Raw genomic sequence first — 18,591 nt, 5'->3', positions numbered from 1 at the left:
GATAAATGTTAAGCTCTTAAGCTTGGGGGTAATTTGTTAAATAGCAATAAACAATTAATACAGCTGGGTACCAATTATTAATAAAGTAACCAAGTATTCCAAAAATAAATTGTAAAAGCTTCACCGTCCATGTATTATGAGCTTGGGATAAATTCACCAAAACCACCTGAAAGTCAAATTGATGTGGCACCAGCAATTCCAGTGGCCAGTAGCTTGCAAATCCAGTCACTTTAAAAAGGACAAGGTAGGCCTCGGGGAGTGGAGGTATTTGAAATCCCTGAGTCGGGGAAATTTTGGGCAGCTTGGATTTCATTCTGGCCCTGTCCCCCCCACCACTTCCTGGCACTCCACTAGAGGCTCCTTCCACACAGGCTGCTGGTGTTTCCACAGCTCCCCCTGCAGCCTCATATTCCGCCTTCCTGTCCCCTCCTTCCCTCGATTGACAGCTGGATCCTGGAGGTTGAGGCCTCTTGTTCTCAGCGCCATGTCTAACAAAAGATATCTGGATATATCTGGCACTCTGAAGAACAGCCTAGTCTTCTTCACCTTAGGAAAGGGGACGTTCAGATGGAAAGTCAACTCTGTGCACTCACTGGTAAGGCCCTAGGAAATGGCACTGCCATTCCCCAAAGCTTCCTAAAAGCTATCCTCCTTTTAGGCTGGCAAGGCTGGCATTTGGTGTTGTATTGAAAGGAAAATGTGGAAAGACATAGATCGGCTGGCACTCAGGGATAGCCTAACAGGTAGCTGTATCTTGGGGTCACCACAGACCAAGGATGACGTAGTCCTCTTCTATGTGAAATAAGAGTTAATAATTATATTGACACTATTGAAGTGCTTTACATGTATAGTCTCATTTTATATATATATATAGTCACCCACCATTATGGTGACTAAGATTTTCTGGGGCAGATTCAGTTTCAAAAATCTTATTCTATTATTATTAATCTCAAAATTCCAATATTTCAGCATCTAAACTACATCTCCCAGACTGCCTCTACCTCAGTGAATAGACCCCCAAATAGTATTTTTTTTTCACATTTTAAAACATTTTTTATTGTGGCAATATAGATATAACATAGAATTCACAATTTTAACCATTTTTTTTACATATTAACTTTTTAATGTCAAGTCTGCTTTGTCACTTTTTATAGTTTCCAGTCCTCTCACAACATTTTTTAAAATTTTTCTTCCCCCACCCCCTATTGTCTGTTCTCTGTGTCCATTCCATTCACTGTGTTCTTTTGTGTTTGGTTGTATTCTCATTAGGCGGCTCTGGGAGCCAATCCTGGGACTTCCCAAGTGGGAGACAGGCGATCATTCTCTTGTGCCACCTCAGCTCCCTCTTCTGCTACATCTCTCATTGTCTCTCCTCTGTGTCTCTTTTGTGTCATCATGCTGCACCAGCGCTCCGCATTGGCTGGCACTCCTGCACGGGGCAGCACGCCTGCATGGGCCAGCACTCCACGTGGGCCAGCTCACCTTCACCAGGAGGCCCTGGGCATCGAACCTGGTTCCTCCCGTATGGCAAACGGGAGCCCGACTGCTTGAGCCACATCCGTTTCCCAATATTAACCATTTTTAAGTGCAAGATTCAGCGGCACTAATTATATTTACAATATAATTACCACCGCCAAATAATTTTTATGCTCTTTATTCAGAAATCATGGTCGTTGTAATAGGATTGCTACAGTGCATCTACTCACCTGTGCCTGCTGAGCCAGATCAGATGGCCACTTTGTACAGGTGATATAGCTCCTTCTCCATTTCATACCAGTGGATTGAATCAGTGGTGAGAGTCTAACCCAAAGGCAGCCATTTCATTGGCTGGCCGGTATATGGGACTTGTAGCCTGGCTTGAAATGATGGCGTGGGCCAATCATATTTTTTTGGTCTGGCTAAACGCAAGTCCACAGACAAGCTGCTGGGGAGCCCATGAGGGCCAAATGCAGAATGAGTAAACTGTAAGAGCCAGCTGGGAGAGACATTAGAGTAGAGCACATATGCAGAGTGAGGCTGAGGTGTATCAGGAGAAAGAAAGAGAGGAGGTAGAGCCATCGAAAGACACCCCGACCCCAAACGAGAGAGAGAGAAAACTCAGTTCCTCAAGGCTTCGAGGTTCCTGGGAGGCCCTGCTCACTTGAGTTCCTGTCTCTGAATTCCAATTCACCCACGATTCAGTCAAACTTTTGCAGGTTTGGATAAATCTCATTTCTTGCCATGGAAAGAGCCTGATGAAAATAGTCTCTAATATCTATTCTTCATGTGATTTAAGGGGGTGGGGGTGTCTCTGACCAGTCAAAATCCTAACCGACAGAGGGACAAACTAAACATTAATGTATTACTTTACAAAGAGAACTGAAATTGCTTAGAATCCCAAAGCATTCAGCCTGGATGACCAAGGCATTTTCCCTCCTTGAAGAAAACTTCTGTAGAAACGAAATCCTCTCTCAGGACAGCTTGGTGAGCCCAGCAAAGAAGAGACCGTATTCAGAGCTATTCTCAAGGAGCACTTGGATTGCAGCACACCACTTGTCACCATCATGGGGAAGGACTTCCTGCAGGGGTCATGTTCTGTATAGACCCTGCCCTTCCAACACTTTCTTTCTACAGAGAAGTTATAAGAGCTTTATTATTGGGAAGCAGACTTGGTCCAGCGGTTAGGGTGTCCGTCTCCCACAAAGGAGGTCCGCCGTTCAAACCTGGGGCCTCCTCAACCCGTGTGGAGCTGGCCCATGCGCAGTGCTGATGCGCGCAAGGAGTGCCCTGCCATGCAGGGGTGTCCCCCGCATAGGGGAGCCCCATGCGCAAGGAGTTCACACTGTAAGGAGAGCCGCCCAGCGCGAAAGAAAGTGCAGCCTGCCCAGGAATGGCGCCACACACACACACACACACGGAGAGCTGACGCAACAAGATGACGCAACAAAAAGAAACACAGATTCCCAGTGCCGCTGACAACAGAAGCAGACAAAAAGAGTAACATGCAGCAAATGGACACAGAGAACAGACAACTGGGGTGGGGGGAGGGGGAGAAGGGGAGAGAAATAAATAAAATAAATCTTTTAAAAAAAAGCTTTATTATTAATAAAATTAATAGCAAACACTGAGTATTTTCCATACACTGTGCACGGGGCTAAGCCCTTTTTATGTACCATATCTTATTTACTCCTCGCACCTATTTAAGTTAGTATTACTATTCCACTTTACAGATAAGAGAGAGGTTAAGAAGCCATGACCTGGGAAGCAGATTTGGCTCAATTGATAGAGCGTCTGCCTACCACATAGGAGGTTCCAGGGTTCAAACCCAGGGCCTCCTGACCCATGTGGAGCTGGCCCATGTGCAGTGCTGATGCATGCAAGGAGTGCCATGCCAAGCAGGAGTGTCCCCCATGTAGGGAGCCCCATGCGCAGGGAGTCTCAAGGAGAACTGCCCCACGCAGCCTGCCCAAGAGTGGCGCTGCACACACGGAGGGCTGATGCAGCAAGATGACGCAACAAAAAGAGACACAGATTCCGGGTGCCGCTGACAAGAATACAAGTGGACCAAGAACACACAGTGAATGGACACAGAGAGCACAGAATTGGGGGGGGGGGGGGGGATAAATATAAAACAAATCTTTAAAAAAAGCAGAAGCCATGAGCCAGCTGGGAGTGCAGTAACTACTTCACACACCTGAGTAGATACCCCATGTACTTTAGTTTTGGAGATGTGAGGATTAAATGTGAGCATCTATGTCTCTTTAGCGGCATTTCTGCATGCGTCTAATGTCCACCATCATGATTTTTAATCGATAATAATAACAATAAATAACACCAACCACCTATTGAAATAAAGAACTACCCTGCTAGGCAGGTACCATTATTCCCGCTTCACAAATGAGATACAAGGAGGTGAAAATACTTGACAGAGAATAGAAGCAGCAAGGTCAGGAGGCAGACTTGAATCTGGTAACAGACCCATGCTCTTCCCACACTGTCCACCTATCAATCAATTATCAATTCCGAATTGATTTTCTGGTTTCACAGCCCCACGGTTTCCTTTGACTGTTTCCTCTTGTCAGAAGGAAATCTTCCTGAACTGTTGGGATGGCCCTAAATGGAAAACCTTCAGTGCAAATGGTCTTCGGCTCTGGCTTCCGGTGCGGGCAGGATCATAAAGTTGGTTCAGCAGTGGCAACTCCCCGGGGACAGCTTTAGTTTCCAGGCCATCTGGACGATCGCAAAGCCCTGGACATCAAACACATTATCGCTAAAAGAATGATCAAGGGGCATCACCATTAGTCTAGGGCCCATGTTTCCTCTGGGTCCCCCCGCTCCATGAGGCTGGGTGCTCCTTTATAGTCAAAAGGCCTGGCTGGGCCTCTGGGGCTGTGGGTGGAGGAGGCTGGAGGGTCCGCGGTGGCCTCCACGCTGTCAGCGGCCCTCCCTGCCCTTCCCAGGCCTTGGCTTTGTCCCAGGGCCCCAGGGCATAAGAAACACCCGGCCACCCTCCATGGGGGAGGGGCAGACAAAGGTGCCCCGTCCGGCAGCTGTCCGACCAGCAGGGCATTAATTCCCGCGTCCCCGCACGGGCTCTGAGCCTCAGGCTCAGACACACTCCCTGTCCTCGGGGAACGCACATCCTGCAAATCCACGAGACTCTGCCCAGCGCGGCCGGGGCGACCGGGGCTGGGTGGGGGTTGGCTCTTCCAGTCCCCCAGAGAAAATGGGCCTGTTTCAGGCTGGGGGCTCGAACTAACTCGTGTCCACGCCGCCACACCCCTGGGACCCACGCGTTGCTTTTGGCTGTGGATCGTGGAAACGGAACACAGGTCCCCGGGCCGCTTCAGGAGCGCCTCCCCAAGGTGGGCCCGCGCAGGACCCAAGGATGAGCTCCAGGACGCCGGCACCAAGAGGGAGGCCGAACGCGGCGGGCAGGCGGCGGGCGCGGGAGGCGGGGGGCCCCCCGCGCCCCGCCCCAAGCCCCCCGGCGGGCCGGCGGCCGCGGCTCGGGGAGGTGGGGACTGCGCGGGGCCGCGCTCCCGCCCTCCGCGGCGCCCAGCGAGCCGCGGCGCCGCCGGCCGCTCGGGGCTTTGTGGCCGCGGCGCGCGCGGCGGGGCCTGGCCGGCCGGGGGCGCGCCGCCGCCGCCCGGCGCTCCGGAGCCCGCGGCCCTCGCGGCCGCCCGCCCGCGCCTCGCCGGCCCCTCCCCCGGTCCCGCGGCCGCCGCGCCGCCGCTGCAGGTAGGAGGCTCGGGGCGGGCGGGCCGCGGCGGGCCGGGCTGCGGGCGGGGGCGCGGCGGGCTGCGGGGCCGGGCCGCGGCCACCCCCGCTCGGCAGGCCGGGGCCGGGCGGCCGCCTCCGCGCGCCCCGCCGGGGCTTGGTGAGGGGGGCCCGGCCTGCTGCGTACAAAGCCCCGGGGCGCGGGCCTCGGGGACGTCCGGGGGCGCCCCCGGCGGGGAGGAGCGGTGTGCGGACCCCCGGGCCGGGGCAGCCCCTTGATTGCAACCCAGGGGCGCCGGTGGGCGCCGCGCATTGTGCCGGGCGCTTTCCTGGACTTGTCTCTCGGAAGACCCCGTGTGCCCCGTGCCGGGGTGCAATGGGAGGGGCCTCCCGGGTGGGGGGGCTAGAGCAGAGCCTGGCTTCCCCGGGTGACCGACCTTGGGAAAGCTCCTTTACCCCCAGTCTGAGCCTCGCCTGCTGCGGCTGTGAATGGGGAGGTGGGGGGTTGGGGCGCGCGGTATCATATCTCCCCCCACTATTGTGAGAGTTAAAGCAAGGTAACGTACGTGAATGATAACCGCTACATATTGAGCACGCGTTAGGAGGCAGGCCCCAGGTGCTAAACAGTTGGCAGGAATTATCTAATTAAATCATCACGCCGTGCTCGGAGGTAGCTCAAGTAAAATGGCATGAATGATCTTTATTTAGGAGTGGGAAAGAGTGGAGAACGGGGGCTCCCAAGTCCCACCCCGGAAACTGGTGTGGTGACATTTAAGATGCCAAAGGTTACTGCGGTCCTTGGGCGAGTGTTCTAGGCTAGAGGATATATAGGTGACGTCCCATTTGTCACACATTTAAAATGAGGTAGGACAGTGTCCCGGCCACCGAGGTGCGTTTCAGCATGTTGGAGAAGATGGTTGTGTGATGGAAAGAACTGGTGAACACCAGTTCACAGGCAGGGTTCTGAGTTAGGACTGAGGACTGCGGGGCCAGAGGTGGGGGCGGGCAGGGGGCAGAGGAAGGCTTGGGAGGCCCTGGAAGAGGATGTAGTGCAGGGGGCCAGGGTTCACCACCCATAGCCTTGGGGACCAAAACTGCCTCCTGCCCCCCCCCGGCCCCGCCCTTAGAGGTGATGGGGTTCTAGGGGGAAAGGGAGATCATAGCTTCTCTCTTTTCACCCCAGATCACCCCCATATGATTCAGCCAGGCCGAGGGCCATGTGGCTAGGCCTCCAAAAGTGCCATTGTCCCTCCTCTTGATGTTTGAAATTTTTTTTTTTTGGAGGGCCTGGGCCAGAGAGTGAACCTCGGACCTCGTATGTGGGAAGCCCGTGCTCAACCGGTTGAGTCACATCTGCTCCCCTTGGAATTCTTTTAAGGTGACTGAGGATATTTGGATGTTCACTAACCCCAAAGATTGATAAAGTGCCTAAAATACACAGTATGGCCCAACTGATGGGAGGGAGGAAAGTATTTTGCACACAGATCGCTTGGTGAGAGAAGTCCTGGGCCTGAGGAAGTGGTTTCAGGTTCCAGTTTGGAATGAGGAGACCTGAAAGATTTGGACCTTGAAGAAGGAAAAGAAAGGCAGGGAAGTGGTACCACACCTCGGAGGGAAGGGAGTAGAAAGAGGGGCCTGTGGATTCCATCTGCAGAATATCCGCACAGGCTACTGGGGTTTCACCCACCAAGGAAGACGCCGCTTCCCCAGATTTGCAGTGTTTCTTCCTCAGATGTGTGGAGAGTCAGGGGTGGGACTCAGGCTGCCATCTCTCCTGCACGAGCAGGAAAAGCTTCTGGCCAAGGGCCTTGAGGGCGAGAACATTTGGGTACACAGTGATGCGGAAGGCAGGGAACAGTGCATGGAGCGGGAAGAGCGACTGCTTTGGAGAGGCAGCTTTGGGTTTAAATCCTAGCTCTGCTTGGTATTTTGTGGGCGGATAAAATAATGTTTTCTCAAATGCCTGGTGCTCAGTAAACACTCGTACCCTTTCCCTGCCCATGATGACATTCTTTCAGCAACGTCTGCTGGGCACTGTTCATGTGCTGAGTCATTCGCTACACACCGGGGGAGACACAGATGAATCAGGGATTATGCATTCCTTTAGGAGTGTCCCAGTCCAGGGAGAGATGGCACAAAGAGCGAATTACAAAAAAACACCGCAGGTGATCTCACTGAGGAGTAACTAGCTCATCCGGGGTAGGAACCTCAGGGCTAGGCTGTGGTGGACCTCATACCTTGAGGACGAGACCTTAGGAAAGACTGTGAGTCCTCCCGTCCCCTGGCTTCTTCTCTTGTTCACCCTTGTCTTTGCCTTGATGTTCTCACTCTTTAAAAACCTAAAATAACTAGTTGCAGTGGGTGCATCATTTGTAAGCTGCCTCAAGCCCATTGTAGAAGGAAGTGGGTATAAATAAAATAAGAAATAATAGCCAAGGTGCTTCTGGGAAAGACTTCACAAAAATGACCTGGGAATTGGACCTGGAAGGATGAAAATGGATGTTTGTGGGGAAGAGAATTCCAGCCAGAGGAAGCCCCCTGTGTCCAAGGCATGAGAGCACGGCAGGTTCAAGGGAATGGCGGTGAGTTTGGTCTGGCCGGGTTGAAAATGCATGAAAAGGAGGGGGATGGGGTAGAGGGGACACTGGGATCGGGGCCAGACCCTGGAAAGCCTTCAGTGCCCCGTGAGGGCAGGACTTCATCTGTGGGCAGTGGGGAAGATGTCAGGTTTTCAAGCAGGGCTGTGGGCGACTCCTGTTTCAGGAGGAGGGGCTGGGGGTTTGGAAGACCACTCTGGAGGTTTGGTCTGACCTGAGGCGAGCAGTGAGGAAGGGCGAGGAGGCACCGGACATTGGTGCTTGACGTTTGGCCCACGTGTGGTTGAGGAACGCTCTCAAGCCTCTGCTTTGGGAAGCCAAGTTGATGTGACTGGCATCAGCAGGGCAGGGGGTTTGGGATGGTGGGGTGGTACTTGGTTTGCTTTGGGGAATTAGAGATTTCTGAAGTGCCTGTTGTGGACAGGTAGGTAGAGGGGTCTGCTGGATGGCTAGAAGTGTGTTTCGTGAGGGGTCCTCCCCGACCCTGTTTTGACTCTGCTGTGTGCTCAAGCTATGAATAAAATGTAGTTCTCAGCCCAGGAGCTCACCGTTGGGGGAGCCTTACAAGGACGTGGATAGACTGCAGTGCAGAGTATTTCTCCCAGCGCTGCCGTGAGAAGCAAACGCAGGGAGCCCTTGGCCCCGAGAAGACCTGAGAGGGGCTGGATGTAGCTGAAGTGCGGGGAGTGGAAGAGAGAGGCGGAACCGCCTTCCTAAGGAGACTTGTGTGTTTTAAAAGATCTCCCTGTGGAGGAGACTTTGATAATGATTCCGGAGGAATTTCAGGGGAGCTGGGGAATGGGGAGCGTGGTGGGGGGCCGGCTGTGGGGGAGGGGCGGCGTCAGGACTCTCACAAGCCTCAGCTGGTTTAGAGGGGGTTCTGGGAGAGTGGGGGTGTGGGGGCCCCCTGCTTTAAGCTCAAGGCTGGTTCTGCTCACGGTTGCACTCAGGCACAGATGGTAAAAATAAACACGTCCACATTACAGGGCCCCCTGGGGGTGGGGGCGAGGGGGATGGGAAGGGGCGGGAGCATCAGAGGGAGCACACTCAGGGCTAGGGCTGAGGCTGGAGCGCCCTCAGAAAGGAAAAGAAGGCGAGGTGGAGCCTCCTGGGCAGGCAGGTGTGAACGTGCGAGGGCAGGTAGGGTGAGGTGTGCAGGTCGGGTGAGGTGTGCTTGGAGGAGTAAGGCCTGGTTACCCTTAACTCCGGCCTCAGAGGTGTAGTGAGGCTTTTCAAAATTGGCCAGTTCTCCCTTCTTTTGGATTCCAGTGATATCCACAAGAGCAAGCCAGGAAACAGTTTGCCTTACGATTAATCCTTTACAAAAGGAGAAATTTTAGATGGTAGAAGATCTAGATAGAATTATTATTGTTTTTTAAATGCAACTGGCAAGCAGAATGGGCTCATCACTTATCCCACAAATAATAATCGAGTGCCTACTGGGTACCAGGCGCTCTTCAAGGAGCTGGGGATATAGTAGTACAGAGTTTAGCCAGTTTGCCTTGAACGAATTAATTTACAGAGTTAAACCTGCATATGGGCTTTTAAACAAAACAGCAAGATCATCCAAAGTTTATTCCTGTTGGAACCTTCCCTTTCATTGGCCAGTGCTGTTCGCCTCACACATAGTCAGAAAGCAGCGTCCATGCACATTGGGCAGTGAACTGTGGAAATTGGATTGTAGAAAAGCCGTTTTCACCACAGTGCTAACATAAGCTGGTTGGGACTTTAGAAAACACCTACCTTTTTTGCTTTACAATTAAGAGATGAGAAATTGGCAGGGAGGAAGGGGGATGGGCCACAAAATGAGTGGCAGTTTTGACAGAGTGTCCTTTGGTTTTCAGTGGGGTAGTGGGAAGGCTGGAGGGTTCCCAGCAAAAAGCCCATCTTGATGAGAGGAGGGTTCCCAAAGGAATGGGGAGGGGCCCATGAAAACACACAAATGGTGACTCTCGGCTCTCCGGCCCTCTGGTCACTGGCTGGCCCGGGGAAGCCCTCCTTTTGGCTCCAAGCCTCGGTTGTCTCATCTGTAAAGTAAGAATTAGGCCAAGGTCCCTTTTTAGTTTAACGTATGAGGATCTATGTGGCTTCAAAGAAGGGTTATTTTGGGTGTGCTTAGTTGAGAGGAAGAGAGTCAGACCACGATGGGAAATAGCCTCTCATCTCTTCAGGACAGACTGATTGCTCAGAACTTGTTGCCAGGCCCACGAGGGAGTGGACATCTCGTGTCCTTCAGCTCAGCGGCCACCTCTGCATGTTCTTCAAGTTGTTCCCAAATCGGGACTGTGTTTTGCTCTAACCCTAACTCCAGTCTGTTCTGATAGGAATTTAGGTCCCCTGACTGCTTGTCTGTCACAGCATCTCGTCACCTTTGTTGACTCTGATCTCAAAGGCAGGGGCAGGCTCTTACTGAATACCTACTGCCCTGGTACCTGCACAACATGCAGCCTTGGTGCCTCTGCTTTCTCTCTCTCTTTTTTTTTTAAAGATTTATTTATTTTTAAAATCTATTTCTCCCCCCCCCCACAGTTGTCTGTTCTCTGTGCCCATTCGCTGTGTGTTCTTCTGTGTCTGCTTGCATTCTTGTCAGCGGCACTGGGAATCTGTGTCTCTTTGTTGCGTCATATTGCTGCATCAGCTCTCCGTATGTGCAGTGCCACTCCCGGGCAGGCTGCACTTCTTTCGCGCTGGGCGGCTCTCCTTACGGGGCGCACTCCTTGCGCGTGGGGCTCCCCTATGTGGGGGACACCCCTCTGTGGCACAGCACTCCTTGAACACATCAGCACTGTGCTGGGCCAGCTCACTACACGGGTCAGGAGGCCCTGGGTTTGAACCCTGGACCTCCCATGTGGTAGGCAGATGCTCTTATCAGTTGAGCCAGATCCGCTTCCCGCGGCTTTCTCTTGACCCCTGTCCTGGTGTCAACTCATGCCCGTCCTGGTCACCTCTGTGCCATCGCCTCCCATATGCAAACACTGCCACCCCTCAGAGTCCAGACCCTTCCTTATCAGTTATTTATCTTTGTGACCACCTTCAGTGCTACTCATCTACATCTAGTGCATTCTTCAAGATCTAGCTCAAAGGTACTTCCTCCCTCTGAATTTCCAAGAGGCTTTGTTTATCATGGTGTCCTCTCAAGGTGCCTTGCTTTAGTTGCCAGCCTGTGCACGTCAGCTTTTTCCAGGCTACAGAATTCGACCTATCTTTGCAGCTCCCACATAGAGTAGAACAGTGCCTAAGGTCAGTCCATGTTCGTTGACTTGTGTGTGTATGAAATAAAAGAACTAGTGAGGATCTGAGTGTATATTGTGTATAGTCTGCTATTCTACTTTTGGAAGTGGTTTGATATGGGTGGGATGGGTGGAGAGAACTAGGCTTTATTGAAGCACTGCCCCAGGCTGCTGCTTTATTCATGTTTCAGGACTGCTCCACAGAGGGAAGAGGGTAACGAGGTGTTAACCCCATTTTGCAGGCGAAGCATGGGAGGTTAACAGACCGCCCAAAGTTGCGTGGCAAGGCAAGGGCTGAAGTCAGGATTGGAGCCCGGGTTTATCTGCCTCGGTGTCTGTGTTCCTGCCACTTCACTAATGTTCTGCCGTCTGTCCCAGGCCCCCGGACCCCACCCCCACCCCTCTCCATGAAGGGCAGTAGATGTAAAATCTGGCCAACTTTCTCTAGTCTCTGCTCCAAGTTTAGGATTTAGGTTGACCCTGGGTGGACTTAGAAAAGCCATTGGGTGAGTTTTTTGTTTTAAGGTGGATATTAAATGTGCTTATTACAGTCTTCTGGTGGGTTTAATCAATTTTATTTTGGGGGGAATTAGGCTGATTCTTTGTTCTTTTGTGGTGTTGGGATTTTGCTCTTTTCTTTAGTTTCGAGTATAGGTCTTTGCCTCCTTCAAAGGAAGCTTCCATTGCATTTGGGTTTTGCCGTTTTATTTGACATTTCGACTTTAACCCAGCTGTTGTTGGCCTGGCTGTCCTGTCACGTCTGAGCTTCATTCTGTGAATGGTGGACAGTTTCACGCCTGTATCAAAATGTATGTGTTTCTTAAATATTTACTGAGGGACCACTATGTAAGGGGCCCTGGGCTTGTTATTGGGCTACAACCACCCAGAAAGCACAACAAAACAGCCAACAAAAAGGCAGTGGAGACATTCTTACTTCCATGCAACAGAGAAGATGGCGCGGGGCTGGGGGGCCCTGGGGACTGGATGGGGAAGGCCAGTCCATCTCTAATAAAAGACGATGCAGCAGGGGAGGCTCGTTGTGGACACTGCTGAGTAGTCTTAAGCTACAGGAGGCTCTTGAGCTTCCAAGTTTCTATTAATAAGCTTTGCCGGGGAGAGCTCTTACTTCACGAAGTGTTTGTTTTTATAGGACCCTCCGTCAGATGCTAAAGCAGAATGTCCACGTTCCCCTGAGGCCTGGACCATTTTACAGCTCCAAATTATCTTTATAAGTTACTTTTCACACAGACATTGTTATCAGATCAGCAGTGGAAATTATTTCAGAGCTCTGCTTGGGGTAGGAGAGGTACACCTGGGGGAGGGGGCTGCGAGGCCCTAGATTAGACCTGGGGAGGGAACTGGTGATGGACGCAGGTAGGGGAGGGGGAATGGTGGGGGACAGGTGCAGGCACAGCTGCACCTGAGTTGCTTTACCCTAGGGCCGCTCCTGGCTCCCTATAATGAATGACAATTTGCTAATTGACATGCAATCTGAGCTGGGGAGCAAGAGGAGTCTGAAAGAAAGAGAGCCAAGCCGAACAGAAAGGAGCATGGGTGCTGGTGGGCACTGGAGTGGGCTTGAGTCCTGCCTCTGCCATTTATTATCTGTGGGTGACCAAGTTACCAGGCCTCAGTGTTCTTGTCTGGGAATTGGGATTATAATAATTGGTTAGTGGGGATGAACAGCCTACCTCATGGGTTGTTGACAATCCGCAGGGGACCCTTGGCACGCATCGTCTCAGAGCAGAATCCCTTCACAGCCCTGCAGCCTGGTGGCCCAGGGAGGCCTGCTGTTCAGGAAATTAAGCAAACTAAATTAGTAACTCTGGCTTTACTTAGCTAGTGATTAAATAACGGTTTAGTTAATAGGCTATTAATGGTCCCCAGGTGTTGGTAATTCTGAGCATTTGCTTTTGAGAGCAGTTGTGTTATTTCTTCTAGTATTTTAATAGTGTTTTCTTTTTTAACAGAAAATATTGAAGTGTAACAAATGATGCCCTAAGGGGCTATTTTGGGGAGGATTAAATGATATAGTTCATATTAAGCACTAAGTATAAAGCTAGACCCACAGTAAGGGCCCAATAAAAGTTATTTGCTATTGTTATTGTTGCTATTTATTAGTTTGAGACTCAACTGGCCACATTTTAGAATAAGAGCCTCTTGGTGACTTTAGCTACCCCACGAGTCTCCCACCACTGGGTGGTGGCTGATGGTACTGCACACATCAGGAGGAAGAATTACTAAAATTGCTTGGAATTAATTCCCAGTAATTTAAGGTCCACCAGGAATCGCAGGGGCTTTGTTGGGTCAGAGTGTGACCTATTTGGCTGGAGCTGGAATTCATATATCATTAAACAATAGTGCCTTTTTTTTTTGCCTCCACAGTTGGCATAGGATAAAAAAATACGTTAACAAAGGTAAATGAAGTGGGGAAAATGGACATGCTCATGTTGTTAGTAGGAATGTAAGAGTTTACCCTTCTGGAAGGCAAGTAGGTCATGTAACAAAAGCCTTCAGTATTTTCACCATTTGTGGCAGCTCTTCATCATCCAAGAATTTATCTTGAAGAAATGACCAAAGAAAAACATTGATTTGCTTAGAAGGAAGTGTGCGTGTGTATGTGTGTGTGTATAATTGCTTTACATGTAGTAGAAGAAATGGGGAAGAACCCACTTTTCACTTGTGAATCATATTTCTCCGTCCTTCTAGCAGTGATTCTTAAAGAGTCCAGGCCAGCTGTTTTTTCAGAATGTCCCTCAATTTGGATTCGTCTGTTTGTTCCCCTCCCGGGAAAGGTGGACATACTGGCATCTCCTGGGGCAGAGGAGTTGGGGATGGGGGTCAGAGCAGAATCTACTCTGGGGGCCGTGTAGTTTAAGACCATTCCTGGGACCCTGTTATTTCATAATGAAAGCTACAGAAAGAAGGTTGGACCTCGCCATCTTGGAGACAGTGATAACAGAAGAGATATAACAGGAGAGATAGCATTGTAGGGGGCATAGGTTAATAATATTTTAGGTTGGGGAATATTGAGTTTTGTTTGTTTTGTGTTTTTTTGTTTTTGTTTTTTTGATAAAAGAAAATAAGTTGTTTAGTCTGAAATCAGTCTTTTATTCCTACTTAGAAGGTCTACCCTCAAACAACAAATGCTCTTTAAAAGTATTTGTTTTTCTTGTGGTGGATATAATCACATTTCTTTGCATGATTAGCCTTTTTTCTTTGGATCTTATCCATAGATGATAGTATTAAGAAAACTTTGTTTGAAATAATTTCAAACTTACAGGGCAGTTGGAAAAATAATACAAAATCCTTATAGAAAACTCCAACATACCCTCCGCTTCCCCACCCCGCCCCCAGATATCCAACTCCACCAACTTGGAACATTTTGCCATATTATTCTTTACTTCTCTGTCTGTCTGTATGTCCATCTGTCTGTATGTCCATCTACCCATTCGTTCATCCATCCACCTGTCCATACATCCATTCATCCATCTACCCATCTATCTACCTATTTATCCATCTATTTTCTAAACATTTGGGGAACAGTAGTTTTAATGATGATGAAAAGTTAATTGTGGACCTTTTAGGAAGATGGGGCCTGGAGTGGATGTCATTATAGGGGACATCAGAGCAACATAAGGGTGGTTGAAGCACAGACCTGGAAATTTAGGGGTATAGGGACAAGTCCCCAAATGTAAATTTCCTCTCCCATTAGCTTTGCCCGGGGTTTCAGGGCCAAATACCTTGACACGTGCCCGAATCTCTCCATCTCTGACCCCTGCTGCGCTCAGTGTGGAGACTCTGACCTTGCCAGTGCTTCATTCTGACCTTCACTTTTGCGATGAGGTGCTGTGGAGGGGGAGACTCTGACCAGGTTCAGAGTAAAAGTTCCTGTAAAGCCCACCCTCCGTCAAGGCTCTGTTTCAAAGTTCTGGTCTGGCCGTCCCCTCCAGCCTCAGCCCCAACAATTCCCAGCCATTCTCAACTACAATACCCCTCCCCAGTCATGTGGTACTGGCTTGTGACAGGTATCATGAAGTTAAAATCCACAGCCTTTCCCCCCCTAACTTCTTATGGAAATTTTCAAGCATACACAAAGATCGAGAGACTAATATAATGAATTTTTGTGTACGCATCACCCGGCGTCAACTGTCATCACCATCTCAACGTTTAGCCATTCTTGTGTCATTCCATACCACTACCCCCTGCCTAGCTTTTTTTAAAAATTGATTTTATTTTTTAGACCATGTGTAGGTTTACAGAAAAATTATGCAGAAAGTACAGAATTCCCATATAGCTCCCCCCACCACAACAGTTTTCCCAGCTAACATTTTGCACTAGTGTGGTACATTTGTTACAATTGATAGAGCCACTATTATTATAATTATATTGTCAACAAAAGTATATAGTTTACATTAGGGTTCACCTTTTGTGCTGTATGGTTCTATAGGTTGTTTTTTTTTTTAAAGATTTATTTTTTATTTATTTCTCTACCCTTCCCCCTCCCCCCGCCAGTTGTCTGCTCTTTATGTCCATTCCCTTTGTGTTCTTCTGTGTCTGCTTGCATTCTTGTCCGCGGCACTGGGAATCTGTGTCTCTTTTTGTTGTGTCATTTTGCTGTTTCAGCTCTCCGTGTGTGCGGCCCCACTCCTGGGCAGGCTGCACTTTCTTTCGCGGTGGGTGGCTCTCCTTACGTGGCGTACACTCCTTGCACGTGGGGCTCCCCTATGCGGGGACACCCTGCATGGCACAGCACTCCTTGCACACATCAGCACTGCGCCTGGGCCAGCTCCACACGGATCGAGAAGGCCCGGGGTTTGAACCGCGGACCTCCCATATGGTAGGCAGACGCCCTATCCACTGGGCCAAGTCCACTTCCCTGGTTCTATAGGTTTTATAAAAAATTTTTCTTGTGGTAACATATATAACAAAGTTTTATTTTAACTACTTTGAAAATGACAACCCAGTGGTATTAATTGCATTCACAATTTCCTACCATCACCACCATCTATCACCAAAATTTTTTCATCACCCCAAATAGAAAATCTGTACCCAGTGAGCAATAATTCTCCATTCGTCCTCTCTGTCCTTTGGTCCTGGTAACCTGTACTCTACTTTCTGTCTCTGTGAATTTTCACGTTCTAGTTATTTCATGTGAGTCCTTCGGGTCTGACATTTCACATAACATGATGTCTTCAAGGTTCAGCCATCATCCTTTTTTTGGTGGAATATTTTAATGGTAATCTCAGGCATGATATCATTTTACTTGTAAATACTTCAGTTTTCCTCATTCTTTAACAAGTTCATGGTTAATTTCAGGTGCCAAGAAAGACCACTGACAAATTGTCATCGTTCTCTTTTCCTGGAGTATTTGTACAGGTCAGTATGAGAGGCAGAGAAATCCTTAATTTCTACCATCTGTTTATGTAGGTGGGAGGAAAAAAAGGCTTTTAAATACTAATTTGGGAAAAGGATATTCCAATTTTGTTGTTATTGTTGGTGTTTGTTTTTTTAGGTACTGGGGCTGAGTATTAAACCAGGGATCTTATGTGTGGGAAGCCAGCACTCAACCACTGAGCCACATCAGCTCCCCTGAGTTGGTTTTCTCGTTTGTTTTTAGGAGGCATCTGTTATTAGGAGGTACTGGGAACCAAATCCAGGACCTCCCATGTGGGAAGCAGGTGCTTAACCGCTTGAGCTATATCTGCTCCTGTTTGCTTGTTTCTTTGTTTGTTTGTTTTAGGCTCAAACAAATCTTTATTAACCAAAATAGGAACCATTACAGTCAACACATTTTTGCCAATAAGAAATAAGTTTGTTTATTCCTGTAATGTAAAAATTCGTTTCTTTGGGATTTAATGAACGCTTGGAAAACATTTTCTGCATCTTGCTGGTTGTGGAAGCGTTTTCCCTGCAAAAAGGTGTTGAGATGCTTGAAGAAGTGGTAGTCGCTTGGCAAGAGGTCAGGTGAATATGGCGGATGACACAAAACTTTGTAGCCCAATTTGTTGAAGCATCTGTTGTGCCACGTGTGGTCAGGCATTGTCATGGAGAAGAATTGGGCCCTTTCTATTGGTCAATGCCGCCAAGAGGCATTGCAGTTTTCAGTGCATCTCACTGATTTGCTGAGCGTACTTCTCAGATGTAGTGGTTTCACTAGGATTGAGAAAGCTGTAGTGGATCAGACTGGCAGCAGACCACCAAACAGTCACCATGATCTTTTTTTGGTTCAAGTTTGGCTTTGGGAAGTGCCTTGGAGCTTCCTCTTGGTTCAGCCACTGAGCTGGTTGTCACCGGTTGTCATGTAAAACCTACTTTTCATTGCACATCACAATCCGATTGAGAAATGATTCGTTGTTGTTGTATAGTGTAAGAGAAGATTATACTTCGAAACAACCGTTTTTAAAATTTTCAGTCAGCTCATGAGGCACTAATTTACTCCAGGCTTTTTGCCTTTCCAATTTGCTTCAAATGCCGAATGACCGTAGAATGGTTAATGTTGAGTTTTTGGCAACTTCTTGTATAGCTGTAAGAGGATCAGCTTTGATGATTGCTCTCAATTGGTTGTCAACTTCTGATGGCTGGCCACTATGCTCATCTTCAAGGCTCTTGTATATATCTTTGCAAAACTTCTCGAACCACCACTGCACTGTATGTTCGTTAGCAGTTCCCGGCCAAATGCATTGTTGATGTTGCATGCTGTTTCTGCTGCTTTATGACCCATTTTGAACTCAAATAAGAAAATTTCTTGATTTTGCTTTTTTTTTCCTTTTTCTTTTTGCTTAAATATATCATACCACTGTACCACTGTCTTCTTGCCTCCATGTTATCTGGTGATAAATCAGCACTTAATCTTTCCTTCTTTTCTTTCTTCTTTCTTTCCTCTTCCCTGCCTCCCCGCCCAGTTGTCTGCTCTCTGTGTCCATTCGCTGTGTGTTCTTCTGTGTCCGCGTGTATCCTTGTCAGCGGCACCAGGGATCTGTGTCTCTTTTTGTTGCGTCACCTTGCTGCGTCAGCTCTCCATGTGTGTGGCGCCACTCCTGGACAGACTGCGCTTTTTTCGCACTGGGTGGCTCTCCTTATGGGGTGCACTCCTTGCATGTGGGGCTCCCTTATGTGGGGGATACGCCTGCGTGGCACAACACTCCTTGCACGTATCAGCAATGCATGTGGGCCAGCTCGTCACATTGGTCAGGAGACCCTGGGTTTGAATCCTGGACCTCCCAAGTGGTAGGTGGATACTCTATCCATTGAGCCAAATCTGCTTCCCTGCACTTAATCTTATTGGGTATCCTTTATATGTTATGCATTGTTTTTCTTTTGCTTTTCTCAGAATTCTCTCTTTGTCTTTGGGATTTGACATTCTGATGAGTATGTCTCAGGGTTGGTCTATTCAGATTTTTTTCAAATGGGAGTACGTTGTGCTTCTTGGACAGGGATATCTACGTCCTTCAATAGGGTTGGGAAATTTTCTGCCATTATTTCTTTAAATATTCCCTCTGCCCCTTTTTCCTTCTCTTCTCCTTCTGGGAAACCCATGACCTGCAAGTTTGCATGTCTTTTGC

The 18,591-nt window shown here is 49.1% G+C and overlaps 1 protein-coding gene across 2 annotated transcripts in view; it reads left to right on the top strand.

Annotated features, from left to right (window-relative positions):
* The first annotated feature begins 5,130 nt into the window (after positions 1-5,130).
* MSANTD3 (Myb/SANT DNA binding domain containing 3) overlaps positions 5,131-18,591 on the top strand; it is a 31,701-nt gene continuing 18,240 nt past the window's right edge. Inside the window, exons 1-2 of one of the 2 annotated variants that reach the window (XM_058302605.2) lie at positions 5,131-5,220; positions 16,346-16,405. The gene's annotated coding sequence lies outside the window, so the exon portion shown is untranslated. The remainder of the gene's footprint in view (positions 5,221-16,345; positions 16,406-18,591) is intronic. The other variant, XM_058302607.2, reaches the window with a different exon arrangement.

Source organism: Dasypus novemcinctus, chromosome 8 (genome assembly GCF_030445035.2).
Source record: "Dasypus novemcinctus isolate mDasNov1 chromosome 8, mDasNov1.1.hap2, whole genome shotgun sequence".
Classification (NCBI taxonomy): Eukaryota; Metazoa; Chordata; class Mammalia; order Cingulata; family Dasypodidae; genus Dasypus; species Dasypus novemcinctus.
Note: the sequence above shows the minus strand (reverse complement) of the source record. Positions and strands in the feature narration are given on the sequence as shown.